Source organism: Primulina eburnea, chromosome 18, assembly GCF_022965805.1.
Source record: "Primulina eburnea isolate SZY01 chromosome 18, ASM2296580v1, whole genome shotgun sequence".
Lineage (NCBI taxonomy): Eukaryota > Viridiplantae > Streptophyta > Magnoliopsida > Lamiales > Gesneriaceae > Primulina > Primulina eburnea.
In genome coordinates, this window is record NC_133118.1 from 974,523 (window position 1) to 986,982 (window position 12,460).

Sequence of the window (12,460 nt, forward strand, 5' to 3'; positions counted from 1 at the left end):
TATGCAACTGTTTTACTTATGCATTGATAAGCCCAAATCTTATAGATATTTTAGAGATTTTATTTTATAATATTTTTGCTTATCTATAAATTATTATCCCTAATTATGTGTTTATCTTAATTTTTTAAAATATTTATAGATTTGAATAAAAGAGAAAATGCTTAATTTGGGAGATAAAGACGATTTTACAAAACTCAAAGGAAACAAAATATCAAAATAAAGAAAATAAAATATTTTTATATTTTATTATCTTGAGAATATTGAAGTTTTGGAAGAAAATTTGTGCAGATCTTGATAATTAAAATCTACACAATCTTATCTACAATGTTTAAAAATGAGAAGAGCTTAAAAGAGTTGGAAGATTAGGCCCATGAAGAAACATAAAAAGGCAAGACGTGAGCACCAAGAAAAGGAGGCGCAAATAGAAAAACAAAAGCAGCGCAGAAGAAGTGAGAGGAGGAGAAAGGAAGAGAGGAGGCAAAGGACAATCACGTAAAGGAAGGAGAGGCACAAGTACGTACAGAGGGAGGAGAGCAAAAGAAAAAAAAAGAGAAGACGGAAGTGCAGAAAAGAATAAGGAAGTGAACAACAGAGAAGGGGAAAAGAGGAAGGAAGTGCAGATTAGAAGGCTGCAGTTAAGCGACAACGGTGAAGATAGTGCAGAAGGAAGGAAGACAGAAGGCTAAAGCTGGAGGAATTCCTCAACACACGCCAAATCACTGAAAATTCTTTTCATTCCCTCTTAATTATGTTCTCTTCATTGAATTTAAATACGGATGTGCGCTTTGATTTGAACTTATGAGGTAGATTTTTATAGATCATGGCCAAACAATACTTTGTTCGATATTTGGTTTATTTTCAATATATTATTTTTCTTGATTTTAATTATTGATTGATGTTAGTTTAATATTTCTTGTTAATAGCCTGGTCAACTATTTACATGTCTGTTGATTAATCACAAATCGAAAGATGATGGATTAAATATAGCAACAAAAACTTCATCAACACATGGTTAAACTTACTAGAAATAGTATTCGGTTTTAGGTGAAAATTGAAATTCCACGAAGATTTAATGCATTTAGATCTAATTAAATTCGATTAGAAATAATTGGAATGTTATATTTAAATAGATTTATTAACTCGAGGAATCATTTACTAAATAAATTTGGGGATTTCACCGTGATTGTCAAGAATTAAACAATTAATTAAATTTTAAGACGTGTTAACACTGTAGAGTTTGGTACCGTTGTGTGTCTTAGTTAGTTATTTGAATTTGAACCCCTTGTTTTAATTGCAATTTTTTTATTTAATAGGTTATATTAATAATCCATATATTATCTTTTTATTTATTTGTCTAGTTTAAGCCAAGTGATAAAAAATCTAATAGTTAAATATTAGACTCTATGAGATCGATACTTGGACTCATCATCCATTTACTATAATTTAACCTAGTCCGCTTGCTAGATTTATTCCCAACCGAAATTTTCGGTCCTGCATCATACTTAAACGAATTTTCACCGGAAAAGTTCGTGCTACATGTATGGGAAGTGCTCCAATTATGCATTTAAGGGTGGGGATTTATCATTCCCAAGTCAGGGGATAACTGACTCGATAGCTCTGACGTTGAAATCTTTTTAGGTCTAATTGAACAAATTCTAGCATTGTCAATAGCTAAAACTACAAGGACTCGTACATCTTTACATGTCATTTGATTTTGATCGATGATTTCACTACAATGTTGAGCTGAATTCGGAGGTCAAGAGTGTTGGAGAGAGGGATGGAAGTGAAGTAGTGATTTTGAAGTGGGCTATGGATATTCATGATCAAACAAGTCAAAGTAGTTGTCCTTATAGATTTTCAATCAAAGGAGACAATAGGTTCAAAGTACCTGTCGGTCACAACATAAAGATTGTTCCAAATGATTTATAGTATACATATTTACCGATCGATAGTTCTGATGATCGTCGAAAGTACTGTTTTTAATCGTCCAAAACAAGCTTGATCATCATCTTTGTTTTTCAATATTTGGGCATGATCGGTTTGGTATTTTAAAATATGTTTTGAACAAAATTTGTAAGTTGGACAAAGATAAGTTCATAGGAGAAAATATGGCTTCCACAGCCATGCGCCACTCTGATGGTCATTCTTTTGACTTCAAATCATTTCTACTCTATTTTCAGGCCTTCGTGGAAAGTTTAGAGATTTTTGGACTGGTTTACTACCGATGTGAGGTTTACTATTGATTCCTCCCATTATGGCTCTTTTGACACTTGACCTAAAATTTACAGTAAAGTTTCATTAATTACCAATTTATTCATATAAATTACATCATATTGTGTGTGGGGCCCTTAGCTCATAATCGTCATTACAATACAATTTGATTAGAGTTAATTAATTACAGCGGAAAACAGGTAAACATTTTTCTTTACAATGAGCCTAAAACGTGTCAATTGTAATTGTAATACTTAAAATAATATATAATATAGCCTCGTCTCATCATGTCATAATATAAAACAAGCCCACACGTAATCCAAAACAACTACATACAAACAAACTCATATCATCGGGATATGCCCCGGTATATAGATGTATACACACACGCACACACACACACACACACACACACACACACATATATATATATATATATACTGGAAAAGACCACTAAACCTCGACTCAATCTGTGACTCTCTCCAGAAGCACCCTCTCTGTTCTCCTGATAACCTGGAGTACCTGTCATTGTTCACACACAAAGACAACAACAGCCCCATCTGGGGTGAGCAAAACTCAGTCTGAAACAACCACAATATATATCACAAGTATCATTGGATACTCGTATGATAACGTTGACAAAGCGCTATCAAATCCCAAATCTCAATCAATCATCGGGGCCACTAATGACTATGCTTTAAGGGTCACATAATGCCAAACATAGCATCGTGTTCACAAACCACAAAATAAAATCATATCAAGATATCCAAGGATCATAGCTCAACGTGTACGTCATGTGTGCCACATCAACTCAACAAATAAGGCATATAGACATATATTCTCAGTCAAATCAATCAAACATATATCATATGATACAGATACATGTCGTATGTTACTCGGTCGCAACATACCTCAATTCTTCGTTCCAGTCGATGTAGCTTTAAGATATCAGTATAAAAATCTATCTACATCAATAACATATTCATTTTAATTAAAACATCATTCAAAATCAACAATATATGTTTCAAATATCTTTTGAAACTTTGAAATTTCATATCAAATTGAAATTATAACATAATTCAATTCAGACTTCAAAACTTAGTTTCTTGTCGGTTAATCTGCCACATATATGGATCTCGACTTCAAATACATGTTATTCCAGCATTTTAATAATTAGATCTGCTGAAACTAGAAGAAACTTATCTCAAAAGAAAGCTCTCGACGTGAGGATTCCGAATATATAATTTGTTTCGCGTTTGGATAACGTTTCGAGGTAGATTCGCACGATAGAAATCAAGTTTTTCTCAATATTCTCGAACCTGATGAAAGGAAAATGAAAGAAAATGTAACAGCAACTTGTTCGTATCCTTCACCGCTTCCACGCTCGGCGGTAACATCTCGCGCCCGAGCGCGAGATGTTCTGTCCCTGAGTGCTATTTGTATCGCGCTCAGGCGGTAACATCTCGCGCTCGATTCCGAGACGTTCTGTACCCCGAATACTGGTTGTGCCGCAATCGGGCGGTCAAATATCGTGCTCGAGCGCGAGCTGTTCTGCCCAACATCCTTGGGTCCAAATTAATAAAAATTGTCAACATGAAAATTGTAGTACTATGTATGAGCTTTTCAATGAAATTGGTTTATTTCATTTGGACCAATACTCATATAATTATGCTGAAAACCATAACATGTATCACTTTTCTATTGCGGTTCAGCCGCCATTCAAGCACAAATCAATTTATAATACAATCTTTCATTATCATTGTGAGAACCGAATCTTTTATTGACATAATTATTAAGTTGTAAGGGATTTGGGTATAAGATTTCTTTTGTATTAAATAAGATATGCTATGGGAAATAATTATTGATGATATCCTTGTGTCCTGGACAATTATATCTACCTTAAGGCATGCACAATTTCGAATTTTGGGAAGGAAATAAGATGAAGTAATTCAAGGAGATCAAGGAATTTAGGTATGATATTTTCGAAAATACATGGAATTTGGGCATGATATTTTCGAAAATAATAGAGAGCATTGGTTAAGGAATAAATCCCCTCACTTGGCCACAATATTTTCGAAAATATGGCAAGGATTTTGGAGTCAAATATTAGGAGATTTGACATGAATTTTGGTATGATTTTTGGTGCCAAATTTAGCTCAACCCTCCTCACCTATAAATACCACACCACCTCTACTCATTCTCCACCCTAAATTTTGAAATTATTGGCTGCATAATCTCGAAAATTCAGCAACCTTTCCATAGCCGAAAATCTGCCCGAAAGTCGTCCAAGAATTTAAGCTGAAGTCCCGCTGAGTGAGGAGCAAGGATACGACTCACCTTCCGAAGCCAATCATCCACGTTTTTAGCAAGAAAATATACGGTAAGTGGGCTGTTTTAAAGAATTAATTTTGATTATGCATTCTTCGTGTGTTTTTACAGTCGAGTACATGTTCCTTCTACTCCTTTTCTTGTGTCGAATTGTCATACTCTTTTAAGCACTGTGAGGAGTCGACTGTATATGGGTGGGAATCCCAACCATGACGTACCCTTATGCGGTGGGGGATATAACCGCTATACGGCCTCGCCCCCTTAGAGGAGTAAAAATTAGGGACTGACGTCAGTAAACCATAGAAAGTTAGATAAATCACAGTGGCTGGTAAAGTTTATGCATGTGTTATGAAGCACGTATGAAACTCATGATTTATGATTCAAATTTTATGCATGTTGTATTTATTGTGCTCGATATTTCCCCCACTTGCTGAGTATTCCCAAAATACTCACCCTCCTTACAACCCTTCCCAGATAAGTCCGAAGAACAGATTGAGGAGGAAGAATCCGAGCAGTTTTGGTGATGGTGAATTCTCAAGGAAATCGTTTATGTTTAAGTTATTATTAATTAGATTTACGTTTCCGCATTAAAACTCTGTCGTCTTAAGCATTTCAGTTTTGTAAAGACAATGTTATTTCTTTGAAATTATGATATATAAACTGGTTCGGTTTATACTGTGCTACGAAAGGCTTGTTGTTTCGATTGTGTGATTGTTAAACAACGTCGGTGTCAACTAACCCCGGTCTCGGGGCGTGACATTTAAGTGGTATCAGAGCCGCCAGGTTCATAATCCGAGTGGGAATAATCGATTTTAAAAAAAAATCGAGTTTCAAAAAAAAAATTCGGAAAATTCCGGAAAATTTCGGCCAAATAGCCCCTACGCGCGCCGCCGCGTTTTTCGCTGATTCCGGCCGCTTCCGGTAGTTTTTCTTTGATCGGAGACCAGATCTAGGACCGCCTCGATGAGACGAACAAAAGCCCTCAAACAATTTCAGATTTCGCATTCGGATGCAACGGGAATTTCAGATCTACGGATTTGGCTTATGAACCCTAACCCGAAAATTATTTTGTCCAATTACCCTACCAATCCTACTCCGATTATCAATCCCTTTTACCCAAACAATCTACGATCCATGGGTAACTTTTCCCAAGAATCAATTTCGAGTTCGGATCAATCAATCGGGAACGCCCAATTTCGAGTGAGTCAACCGATTTCTCGCGAGTTCCGGCCAAATTAAGTAGCTTTCCGACCGATTCTGGTCGTGCCACCACCGGTTCCGTGATCCTGACCCCTTCACCGACACACGCCTTTGCTCCGACCATACTCCGGCGAGTCAACCCGACGAGTCAACTTGGCCGAGTCAACGAGTCAACCCGCCAACATTATCCTTCTATTTTCGGAAATTTTCGAATATATATATATATATTTTTTGATACCCTGCCATATTAGTTCTTGATATTTTATTTTGTCCTATTTGTGATATTCTGCGCATTTCCTTTCTTTATTGATCCAGGAAATGGCTCGTATGCGTGTCACCGCTCGTAAGAAAGTAACCCCGATTATTCATAGGGAGTCAATTCCGTTGGACGATCACCGATCTCGCACGCACACTCAAGATGTTATACGTTCGAACGAATTGGCCCTAAGGAACCATGAGAAGACTATCAGAAGGTTGAGAGCTAATAATTTCGAGAGGAGGCAACAAGTGGAAGACTTAACTACCAAACTGGAGGCAGCAGAGAAAAGAATTGACGAGGTCTTCCAAACGTTCGAGCTCACTAAGGAGCATAATTCCGAGCTTCGAGACTCGTTAGGCACAGCATTGGGTCAAGCCAAGCGGGCTAGGGAAGAAATGGAGAGGTGCACCGTGGAGCTAACTGAAGCACGACTTAAGGGTAAGGATAGAATTGAAGAGTCCTGGAATGTGATCATGCAATTATCCGAGAATAAACAAAGACTATCCAAGGAGGTAGACGAAAGGAAAGCAAAGGAGAAGGAGCTCATCTAGAAGGATAAAGCGAACTGCGCGCATGCAAGGAATGAGTTGAATAACGCGATATGAAAGATTCTGACCCACAGGGAAGAGATTGCTGAGTTGGAATCGGAGAATCAGAGCCTTCAGATGCAGCTTGCAGAGTTCTTAGACCCAGAGATGCATGAGGATCCCGAGGAGGAAGAAGCCCCACCTGACATAGCCGAGGGAAATGGAGAGATATCAGATTAGAGCATCTTAGTGAACCATTTTTAGTAGTTTATTTCGATTGTCGCTACGTTTTTATCCAGTATATTTATTTCATTAGATTGGTCAAGTATTTTTATTTCATTCATATTGGTCATGTTCATTTATTTTCCTGCTTGAGAAATCAATAAAATATTTTATTTGCTCCATTGATTTCAATTAACTTCTACGCCATCTATTGCATAAATCCTACTCGTACAAATTCTTAGAACTTGCAATTGTAGGAAATGGCCGGCAGACCCCCGAGACAGAACCGCAACCCGCGTTACGCTAATGCCAACCGAGAAGGCGGACAGGAGAACGAGCAAGGGAACGGACCACCGCCTGCAGTCAACTTAAGCCGAGTTGATCTTATGGCCATAGCCACCATTGTGGCAACCACACTGTAAGGGTTGGGAAACCAGAACGCCAATCAGCCACCACCACCTCCACCACAGCACGGAGTCAAGTTGTGGGGCCCTTAGCTCCTAATCGTTATTACAATGCAATCAGATTAGGGTTTATTAATCACAGCGGAAAACGAGTTTAAAATTTCTTTACAACGAGCCCAAAACATCTCTTCTGATATTTAAATACTAAAAATAGTATCTAAATTCAAATCATAAAACACACCCACACATAATCAAAACCAATCACATACAAGCAACTCATATCCTCGGGACATGCCCCGATATATAGATACATATACATATACTGGGAACACGACATAAATCTCAACTCAAACTGTGACTCCCTCCAGAAGCACCATCTCCAGTCTCCTGATATCCTGGAGTACCTGCCATTGTCCACACACAAAGACAACAACAGCCCCCCTTGGGGGTGAGCAAAGCTCCGTATGGAACAACCAATCATATATACCACAGATATCTAAATAATGATATATGGTATGCAATGCATGTATGTCGTGGAGGTATCAGGTCAAATGCCCATCCACTGAGCACATGTCAGAATCAATCGAATCGCTATCAAATCAAATCAATGCTCGAGCTGGCACACCGGCCGATATGGGAATACATATATGATAGCGTCGACGAAGCGCCATCAATCCCACATCTCATATCCAATCATATGGGGCCACAATTGTCTATGCTTTACGGGTCATATAATACCGACATAGTGATTGTGTTCACAAACCCCGGAATCCAATCAAATCATATCAGGGTATCCAAAGATCATAGCTCAACGTGCATGTCATGTATCGATGTATGCATAAAATGATGTGTGTTAACAAAACATTTATTTTGTACATCGATACTCAAATCCCAATGTCATGTATGCCACATCAAATCATCAAATAGGCACATAGACACGTATTCCAATCCAATCAATCCAATCAATCCAATCATATATCATATAATACAGATACCTGTCGTATGTTACCCGGTTGCAACATACCTCAATTCTTCGTTCCAGTCGATGTAGCTTGAAGATATCAGTATAATACTTTATCTACATCAATAACATACTCATTCCAATCAATAACATACTCCAAAATCATTAATATGAGTTTCAAATATCATTTGAAACTTCAAAAATTCATATCAAATCGAAATCATATCATAATTTAATTCCGACTTCGAATATGAGTTTATTGTCGGTTATTCTACTACATATCAGAAATTCAACTTCAAATACCTGCTATTCCAGCACTTTGATATTTAAAGCTGATGAAACCAGAAGAAAATTACCTCAGTCAGAAGCCCTCAACGCGCAGATCACAAATATATAATTTGTTTTGCGTTTAGACGGCGTTTCGAAGTCGATTCCGGCGAAGAAAATCGGAATTCTCTCGTGTCTCTCTCGGTTATCGAATATGAAATGATAAGAAAGAAAGAGAAGAATCCTCGTTTTTATCACCACCGATACCACGCTCGGGCGGTAGAATTCTCGCGCCCGAGCGCGAGAAGTTCTGGCCCGAGTCTCGAATACACCGCGCTCGAGCGGTCACAAATTACCGCTCGGGCGCGGCAAGTTCTGTCCGAGAACATGCCTTCATATACCCTGGCGCTCGAGCGGTAATTTTCTACCGCTCGGGCGCCACATGTTCTGTACAAAATGTTCGATTTTGTACTTATTGGCGTCCGGCCTTTCAAATCAAATTCATACAACATCAATTCATATACAATATTCATTTTCTCCATTCATTGTCACGATATACATCAAATACATAATCCATGACAATTTAATTAATTATCGATAATCACGCAGGATTTACGATAACACGATACACGGTCCTTACATTTCTCCCCCTCTTAAAAGATTTCGTCCTCGAAATCTCAAACATCATTATATACATAACATTGGTAAACATACATATGTCACCAGTTATAGTACATATCAAAACTAAAATCAGAAAAAGGATCATGATACATCGAATACAATGGAGCAGATGTCGTAGAATCAAATAAATGCGGATACGAATCTCGCATCTTACTCTCCAATTCCCACGTTGATTCTTCAACCCCATGTCGTGTCCATTGCACTCGTACTAGAGGAATTGATTTGTTTCTCAATATCTTTTCCTTTCGATCCATAATACGAACAGGTTGTTCGACATAGGAAAGAGAAGGATCCAATTCAACCTCGTCAGGTGCAAGTACATGTGATGGATCGGGTTCATATTTCCTCAACATAGAAACATGAAACACATCATGAATAGCAGATAAAGCTGGTGGCAATGTCAATCGATACGCAAGATCACCAACTCGATCTAGAATCTCGTATGGCCCAACATATCGAGGAGATAATTTCCCTCGCATGCCAAATCGAACCGTACCTCTAAAGGGAGATATTTTCAAAAACACTCTGTCACCTTTCTGGAATTCCAAGGGTCGTCTTCGTTTATTTGCATAACTCGTTTGACGATCCTGAGCAGCTTTCATCCGCTGCCGAATCAACTGAACCTTATCGTTCATTTCCTGTATCATTTCAGGTCCAGTCAATTGTTTCTCACCAATCTCATCCCAGAATAACGGTGATCTACATCGTCTCCCATATAGAGCTTCAAACGGTGTCATACCGATACTCGTCTGAAAGCTATTATTATAAGAAAATTCGACTAATGGTAAGGCATCTTGCCATTCCATTCTGAAGTCCATCACAATCGCACGCAACATATCCTCTAAAGTTTGAATCGTACGCTCGGTCTGGCCATCAGTTTGAGGATTATAAGCGGTACTCATAGCCAAACGCGTACCCATAGCTTCTTGGAAACTACCCCAGAATTTAGAAGCAAACCTGGGATCACGGTCAGATACAATCGAGACTGGCACACCGTGCAGTCTCACAACATTCTCAATGTATAAACGGGTCATTCTCTTATAAGGATAAGTCCGCTCATACGGAATAAAATGTGCATATTTCGAAAGCCGATCAATAATGACCCAAATAGCATCACAGCCCTTGGGCGAACGAGGTAAATGAGTCACAAAATCCATAGCAATATGTTCCCAATTCCATTTTGGGATTTCGAGACTATGGAGCAATCCTCCCGGTTTCATTCTCTCGGCTTTCACTTGCTGGCAGACAAGACATTTCGAAATAAATTCAGCAATGTCCTTCTTCATACGTCTCCACCAGAATTGAGGTGTCAATGTCAAATACATCTTTCGACCTCCAGGGTGAATACTGTATTTGCTACAATGTGCTTCCTCGAAAAGGGGAGATTTCAAATCAGAATCATCAGGAACTACCAGCCGACCATTAAGCCGTAAAGAACCATCAGAAGAAATCTGAAATCCAGACTGATGTCCTGCAGATACAAGTTCTTTCGACTTTTGGATGTGAGCATCGCTTCGTTGAGCCTTTCGAATTTTCGATATCAAGTTCGGCTCAATTTGCAATGCTGAGACAATGACAGAATTCCAATTCGAGTGAAAAGTCCAACCAGAAGTACATATATCCTCATGTACCTTGGCGACATTGACAAAAGCTAAAACAAAATCATAAACCTTTCGGCTTAGGGCATCCGCAGTAACATTCACCGACCCAGGGTGATATTGAATATCACAATCAAAATCATTCAGGAGATCCATTGATCGAGCCAAACTTGCACAGTGAATAGTCCCAAAATTTGTTTTATAAATGAAAGCTCGATTTAAAATATCGCAAGTGCACGATAGTCAAGTTATAATAAACGTACGTGAATACGAGTATCGATCCACAAGGACTGCGTTACACTATTCTTATTTTCACTTAAATTTCTCTAGCAACGATAGATGGAGTTGGTGATTAAACTAAAGTGAATTTAATACTAAAATGATTAAAATGCAAGAACAAATAATCAAGAAATCAATGATTAAATTGGATGAAAATCAAATGAGAAACGAATTTGTTGGGAATTATCAGTTCACCTACCACTCGTGTTCAGATAATTAGACTCGACTTTTACTCGTGCATTCGACGGAATTCCCTAGACTAATCAATATACTCTGTCGAGCTATATTAATACTAATCATAAACATGCAGTAATCAAGTGTCCTCAATTATTTAACAGTTCACGATTGCATTACGTTCTATGGAATCCACTAGCTTTCATCCGGGTGAACTATTACTATCGACACGTACCCAATTCCGTATGTCTACTAAAATTGTAAGTCCGTGGTTTATACTATGCGATCCTATTGTTAATTAGTCTGTCGAAATCGTTAACAACATGCAATAATCAAAGGAAGATAGCTAGGCTTCGCTTGAAACAAGAAATAACAATAGCATAAACAAATCACTTGTAAAAATGTCAAGAAATAATGTTAAACAACGAGTATGGGTAGGATCCCCTCAAATCCCAACAAATTTAGAGTTTAGCCAACCAAATTCATACTAAAAATCAACAATCTATGCAAGAGAATAAAATACTGAATAATAAAATACTAAATATGACGATGGAAGATGGCTGCGACGCTTGGAATTCTCGAGTTCTTCGAAAGTCTTCCTTACTCCTAGCCTTCTCTCCCAGAAAAAATGATGAAAATATGATGTGTAAGTCTGAAAAACGGCGCCCAATCTCGTGTATTAGGTTAGTGGTCTTGGATAGAGTCCATGAAAATAGAAACAAATCTCGCAGAATCTTGCTGGATCGCGTAACTCGCTAGGGCGGTAGGTTTTGACCGCTGGGGCGAGTGACTCTCGAATAAAAACTTTGAGCCTTCTCTCTAGTCTCGCTGGGGCGGCCACTTTTGACCGCCCGAGCGAGAGATCTTCTGTTAAATTCTCTTGTCCAGGCTAGCAGTCTCGCTGGGGCGGTCAGTTTTAACCGCCCTAGCGAGAGGTCTTCTGTTCGATATCCTCGGTAAGACTAGAATGCTCGCTGGGGCGGTCAGTTTTGACCGCCCTAGCGAGGCTTCTTCGTTGTTGTGCCCATTTTCTGCTATATTTGGTTCCATTCCTACAAAATACCACAAAACACACGAAATCAGTCATATGCTAAATAATGCAAACAAAATGCAAGAATAAACTAGAACAAGCTAATATGATGTATGAATGCGACTCGAAACCAACACTAAAAACACGTAAAAACGAGTCCTATCAACCCCCTCATACTAACTTTTTGCTCGCCCTCGAGTAAAATAGGTTAAAGCACGAGATTCTAAACAGACAAAATAAATAAAAAAAACGAAATAACCAACACCAGAAAAAGTTAATGGTGAGTTAACAATTTTATGTTCGTGCCTCAGTAAATTTT